Raw genomic sequence first — 7,425 nt, 5'->3', positions numbered from 1 at the left:
TCCACCTGCTATAGCACAAGCCAACCTACATGAATTCTTTTACCAGTGTAAAAAGAGTAGAAAATCTGCTTCCTATGGTACAACCTAACTTACCATGAACTGTGTAAAATGTAAAGAAAATCTATTTGCTATGGTATGATCTAGCTTACCATGTATTGTGGAAGTACACCATAAACTGATTCACTGGGAGAAAAAGGAAAAAAGAAAATAACAATGGAATGTTGGGGAGAAATCAAAATAAACACCTGTCTTCATTCAGTGGAAAACGGTTTGTAGTGCAAAAACTATTTCACTGGTGTAACATCAATCACACAGTTGTTACTCTATACAGAAGACAATGCTATCCACTTGCACTAAACTAGCAAGCAACTTAGTATTTGTTACGTTAGACTTTAAAGTAAGACGTACAAGGATGATAGTGGGAACAAAAACAAAGAGAGCTGGTAGGTAAATACACTTTCGGTTCACTACACCATTTACTAGTGAGAAAAGATAATCTGTTTGTTAGATATCGTTCTAACTGACCTTGATCTGCGGGAAAATAAACTATAATAAACTATAATATGTCTGAGATCAGAAATAACGGCGGGAAAGGGCAGGAATACGAAGTGGAGGGTGGGTATACATGTAAACAAAGGAACACGCGAACGCTTTACACCTTTAACCCGCTCTAAAACTTTTACATGAAATCTATTTAAATACTTTACACGGGGAAAATATGTCTACGACTCTTATACACTGATCTGATTCACTTTCACATCGATCTTCACTCAAGCTTGTTGTTGAAACACTTGGATATGTGGAGCGCTGCTTTAATGCGTGTGTGTATCCCAAGATGGCGCACAGGAGGAGGAGGAGGAGGAGGAGAAGAAGAAGAAGAAGAAGAAGAAGAAGAGGAGGAGGAGGAGGAGGAGCAGGAGAAGAAGATCTATCTATCTATCTATCTATCTATCTATCTACTGCCAGACGCCTTAATCCCTTATACGGGTTGGTCACAAACAAATCGCCTCCACGTCACCCTGTTCCCTGCCATTTCACTGCCCTGCTCCCAATTCACACCCCCCTCTCTCATATACCTCTCCACTCCATCCTTTCATCTCATCCTTGGCCTTCCCTTCCCTCTCTCCCTCTCCACCTCACTCACATGCACTCTCCTCGTCAGCCTCTCACCCTCCATCCTCTCCACATGGTTAAACCACCTCAGTGTGTGTCTCCTAATGCTTCCTATCACATCCACATCCACACCACAACGTTCCTTCATCTCCTCATTTGTCAGGCTGTCTCTCCATGTAACTCCACAGGCTCATCTCAACTCATTTCCACTGCTCTCACTCTTGACTTATGTCCCTCCAACAACGTCCAAGCTTCACCTCCATACGCTAGAGTTGGTATCACAATACTGTCATGTAATAACTTTTTCACTTCCATGCTCACTTCCCTGTTTCTTATCACTGCCCTCAAGGAACCAGCAACCTTACTTCCTTGTTGTACCCTTTCAAGCACTTCACCCTCTTAACTTCCATCCTTACTCATCACACTACCCAAGTACTTAAATGTACTTACATTTTCCATTTCCTCATCATCCAGTCTCACTGTACATTCACTGGCTTCACCTCTCTAGAAGACCATAACTTCACTCATCCCTACATTCACCTTTAAATTCCGTTTCTTACACACACTGCCAAACTCATCTACCCAGCCTTGCAGTTCCCCTTCGTCTTCACTTAACACACAGTATCATCTGCAAACAACAGAACAGGGAGTTTCCCAACACTGCCCTCTCTCATTAGTGCCACTCCAACATCCATTGCCCTACCGTGTATCTCTTTTATAACCCCATCCATATACAGATTGAATAACCATGGAGACATGACACATCCCTGTTTCAATCCAACGTTCAAATAGAAAAACTCACTCAGTTCAATATCCACAAGCACTGCAGCCTTAGCACCCTCATACATACTCTTCTCAGCATTCAACAACTTCCCATCTACTCCATATATTCTTTAATACTTTCCACAATCCTTGTCTATCCACCGTGTCATATGCTTTCTCGAAATCCATGAAAGCCGCATACAACTTCTTTCCCTTCTCTAGACACTTTTCCACTAAAGATCTAAGAATGAATACCTGATCTACGCAACCTCTTCCCTTCCTCAAGCCTCCCTGTTCTTCTCCAACTAATTCCTCTGTTATTTCCCTAACTCTGTCAATAAGTATCCTACCGTATACTTTTCCTGTTACATTAAGACGACTAATGCCCCTATGATTACCACACACTTCTTTTTCCCCTTTCCCTTCGTACAAGTGAATAATTATACCTGGCTTCCAATCATCTGGGACTTAACCTTCCCCCCAGGCCAATCTGCACATTTTCCACATCCATTCTATTACTATCTCTTCCCCCATGATTCAGCATTTCACCACACACTCCATCAGTTCCTGGGGCTTTCCCCATTTTGACTTTCTTCACTGCTTCCACAACTTCCATCCTACTGGGTTCTTCTTGTCTTCTCACCTCCCTCCTTCTCCCAGCCATTCCCCAGCCACTTATACTCGCATTACTTTCATTCTCTATGTTCAACAATTCATTAAAGTGTTCTCTCCATCTGCTCACTTTTTCTCCCTTTTCAACTAGTAATCTACTATTTCTATCTTTCAACTCCCTACTACCTTCATTGCCACCCTGTCTGACTCACTTTACCTCTTTCCATAACATTTTCTTACATTCTCTCCACTTTACACTCAAATTCCTCATCCACACTCTCCTTACTTTCTCTTACTAATCTTTTTACCTCTCTCTTCCTTTCTACATATAACTCTCTCTTCCGTCTCTCAACTTCTTCCACGCCCCTATTTCTCATCCATTCATTATATGTTTTCTTCGTTTGTGCCACAGCCTGTCTCACCTCTTCATTCCACCATGCTGTTCCTTGCACCCCCTTTCGTCTTCTCTTCACCCCACACACCACTTCACATGCTGCATATATTTCCTCTGTGAATATCTTGCACACACCTTCCACGTCCCCTATCTGCTCCAGTTCGTATTTACCCAATCGTTCCTCCACTTCTCTCTTATATTCTGCCTTTTTCTCATCCTCTTGTAACCTTTCCACTCTCCTTACATCTACTTCTTCCTCCCGTCCTTCCCTTCTTCTATTTCTCTAACTTTGGTGGTCAGAAAGTCCACTCCCCCAGCCTCTATATGCTCTTGCATCCATTACACATCTGTGCATCCTTTCATCCACACACACATAATCAGTCATTGCCTTCCTTTCATTCAGTTCACCATCCACCCTTCTCATCACTCGCCATGTATACCTGTGGATCATTTTGTGCCTGAAGAGGGTATTGGCTATCACCCACCCTCTCCCGGCACAAATGTCCACTAAAACATTGCCATTCTCATCTATCTCAGCAGGCACACCCTACTCACCAACTATTCCATCCACCTTCACATTCCCTGCTTTACCATTCATATCACCAATCAAAAACACTCTCTTATTCCTTTCAGACTTTTCCTTGCACACTTCCACATTTGTCCAGAACTCTTCTCTCGCCCTGCTTGCACGATCTTGCATTGGCGCATACACGCACACAATTGCCTACATTTGTAGTCCAACTTTCGTTCTTGCCCACACAATCCTTGAACCAACTGATCCATACTCTCTTATACTGTATTCTCCTTCCATCTATTACTCACAACAATACACACTCCTTCTATTACCCTCTCATTGTCACCTACTCCTGCACATATACCCCATCCATACTTCCATTCTCTCACACTCTCACCTCACCATTTAGTTTCAGTTAATTCACATACATCCACTTTTGCACCCTCAAGCACCTGGACAATCTCTCTCTTTTTTACCTCATCATTCGCACCCTTTACATTCCAGGTCGCCATCCGTATCACGTCAATAATAATATCAATAATAATAATAATAGTATCAATAAATAAAATAAGAAATATGATGATTTATATGTCAACTGTATTACTCTCATAAAGCAATAAAATCTTCTAGGTCCAAAGTTTTCCCAAGAACAAGACCCACAACAGTCAAATTTACCTCCAGGTCCCCTAGTGTACTACCAAGTAGACAGAGACAAGGACAGCACAGATGAGTCCAGACAGTAATGTGGTGGGGTAGCAGATAATTACATGACAATGTGTAATAAAGAATGTGATTTTATTTTCATCCTGATCTGATTATACTGAATGTAACTTAGTAATGCTCAGTGTGGAAGGGAAAGAATTATGTTTGGTATAATAAACACACACACACACACACACACACACACACACACACACACACACACACACACACACACACACACACACACAGAAACTGACAATTACAGACAGACAGACACACACACACACACACAGAAACTGACAAGCACACACACACACACACACACACACACACACACACACACACACACAGAAACTGACAAGCACAGACACACACACACACACACACACACACACACAGAAACTGTCAATCACACACACACACACACACACACACACACACACACACAGTCCTTCTTGGGTAAACGACATATATATATATATATATATATATATATATATATATATATATATATATATATATATATATATATATATATATATATATATATATATATATATTTGTATGTATATATATATATATATATATATATATATATATATATATATAGATATATATATATATATGGATAGATAGATAAATAGATAGATAGACAGATAGATAAGTGTGTGTGTGTGTGTGTGTGTGTATCTATGTCTGTCCTTGTGTTTGATGTATTCCTGTTTTTGCAACCCCCGTAGAGGAAGCAGTGAGGTATTCTGGCTTGTCCTCGGAAATCTCATAGGAAGCAATAATGTGGGAAGGAGGGACCAGGGCAGAGGCAGGATAACGAGGAAGGAAGGCAGAGGAGGATTAGAGGAAGAGAAGGGAGAGGAGGATTAGAGGAAGAGAAGGGAGAGGAGGATTAGAGGAAGAGAAGGGAGAGGAGGATTAGAGGAAGAGAAGGGAGAGGAGGATTAGAGGAAGAGAAGGGAGAGGAGGATTAGAGGAAGAGAAGGGAGAGGAGGATTAGAGGAAGAGAAGGGAGAGGAGGATTAGAGGAAGAGAAGGGAGAGGAGGATTAGAGGAAGAGAAGGGAGAGGAGGATTAGAGGAAGAGAAGGGAGAGGAGGATTAGAGGAAGAGAAGGGAGAGGAGGATTAGAGGAAGAGAAGGGAGAGGAGGATTAGAGGAAGGAGTAAAGAAGGGGGGAGGAAGGAACAGGCAGGGAGGAAAGCTCAAGGAAGAGGAGGGAGAAGGAATTTAAGAGAGGAAGAAGGAGAAGGAGAAGGAGAGGAATGAGGAAGAGAGGAAGAAATGAAGGAAGGAATGAGGAGAGGAATGAGGAAGAGAGGAAGAAATGAAGGAAGGAATGAGGAGAGGGAAGTGAGGACAATGGAAGTGAAAGAGAGAAGGAAAGAAACGAAAGTAGGAGAAGCACGACGAGGAAGAAGCAGAAGAGGGAGGCAGTGTGGAGAGAATGAAAAGAGAGGAAGGAAAGCAAACAACAAGAGACCTTATGGTCCTTTCGAGGCTGCTTGTTACAGAGTAGACTTTGACCACAAGATCAAAATCTACATGCCGAAGGACAAGGATAGTAAAGCAAGAAGGCACCCCCCGCCTCCAAACCCTCCAGTTAAAACTGTCAGGAAAAAGTGAGAGGGACCACCATGCAGCATGGAAAAGTTTACATTGATATTTCATGGGAAATACTGAAAAGGAAAAGTTGCTTTCTATAATACTTTATGTATAAGCTACCAGTTTGGAAGAGAAAGTACCAAAGGAGGATGGACAAATAACAAATGCACGACATTATGTACGGGTACATTTTGTTGACGGGGCGCCTGCACACAGCGTGGAAATTGTACAATGCACAGTGTGGATGTTCAGGGGTTGTGCGGCAGCCTTGCCTGGCGCTTTTAAGGTAGGCAGTAGTCAATCAGGCCCCAGCTCCGTTCACTCCACTGAGACAAGGAACTTTCCCATGCGGGACAAGTACACAAGTTACCTCCTGAAGCAGTGACCCCTGGTACATTAAAAAAATCCCTATGATGGTCACTTAACTAACAGGGACCCTCAGTGATTCACAGCCCATCACAGGTCGAAAGTAAGAGCAGTGACCTCTAACTCAGGGCTATTAGTGCATATCCTAGCCTGTGCTTATACTACTGTATTTGCATTTAATAAATCGATAAAAATATAATGATGTGACGCGACGCTATGTATAGGTACGCTAAGTTTACGGGGTGTCTTGGAGAGAGAGAGAGAGAGAGAGAGAGAGAGAGAGAGAGAGAGAGAGAGAGAGAGAGAGAGAGAGATGTAGGATGATGACACAGGAAAAAATACCATTAAAAATAAAAGGAATGAGAGGATGTTGAAAGAAGGGAAGAGGAGGAGGAGGAGGAGGAGAAGACAGGGAAGAGGCCGGCAAAAGCTGAGGCATAATAAAGAGGAATATTAATTTCATCACTATGATGACGTCCTCGTTATATTCTTCCTGACTGCTGACTTTTTTTTTTGGGGGGGGGGGGACATTGATTAGTTTTCCCTATCAGTTTTTCTCCCCCCTCCCCTGGCTCTTGGACCCTACCTCACTCCATCCCAGGGTGGGAAAAGGGGTATATATGATGATGATGACGATGATGATGCCTTTCAGATACCCCTCTTTATTCCAAAAGTCCCGTGAATCTGTTCCTGAAACCCCTTAATATGCTTCAGTCCAAATATCGAATACTTCAACTATTTCGTTCCAATGGTTTTCCGTTCAAATTCCGAAATTCAGCGTGGCATAGTTCATCAGCCATGCCACCCTACCTTTTGCAGATATATTCGTTCATTTAGCCCTCCGTGTTGGAGATCACCGTAGTATTTCTGGCTTGCCATTTGTTTTCGTTCGGAGTAGCGCAGGTAAATGAATAAGGAGCCATTGTCTCAAAATTTGGTCTGTGTCGCTTTCTCTCAAAATCTTTCCTCTTCTTTCCTCGTTTTTCTTTTCCTCCCAGTTCATCACATCTTTACGGTAGCTATATTAACGACGGAACATTGCCGCACCGAGGCAGTGAAATCTGTATATTTATGTGGGGCTACATTGGTCGGGTGCAGTCATAGTAGGCAGATCTATTATTAGAAATCTCTCTCTCTCTCTCTCTCTCTCTCTCTCTCTCTCTCTCTCTCTCTCTCTCTCTCTCTCTCTCTCTCGTTAACGCTAGAGTCGTCTCAGGGAGGCACGGGTTCAGTCCTTCCTTTAAGCACTAGCACAACGGGTAAGTAGCTCCCTAGAGCCTCTTCCTCAGTCATTTATTTTTGGATATAGCTGGTTAATATCCTTTTTTTCCCATTATTTATGCAGA

The sequence above is a fragment of the Coenobita brevimanus genome, chromosome 116 (genome assembly GCF_032717465.1).
Source record: "Coenobita brevimanus isolate Jiangsu-jjx chromosome 116, ASM3271746v2, whole genome shotgun sequence".
NCBI classification, from domain to species: Eukaryota; Metazoa; Arthropoda; class Malacostraca; order Decapoda; family Coenobitidae; genus Coenobita; species Coenobita brevimanus.
This window is presented reverse-complemented; position numbering follows the sequence as displayed.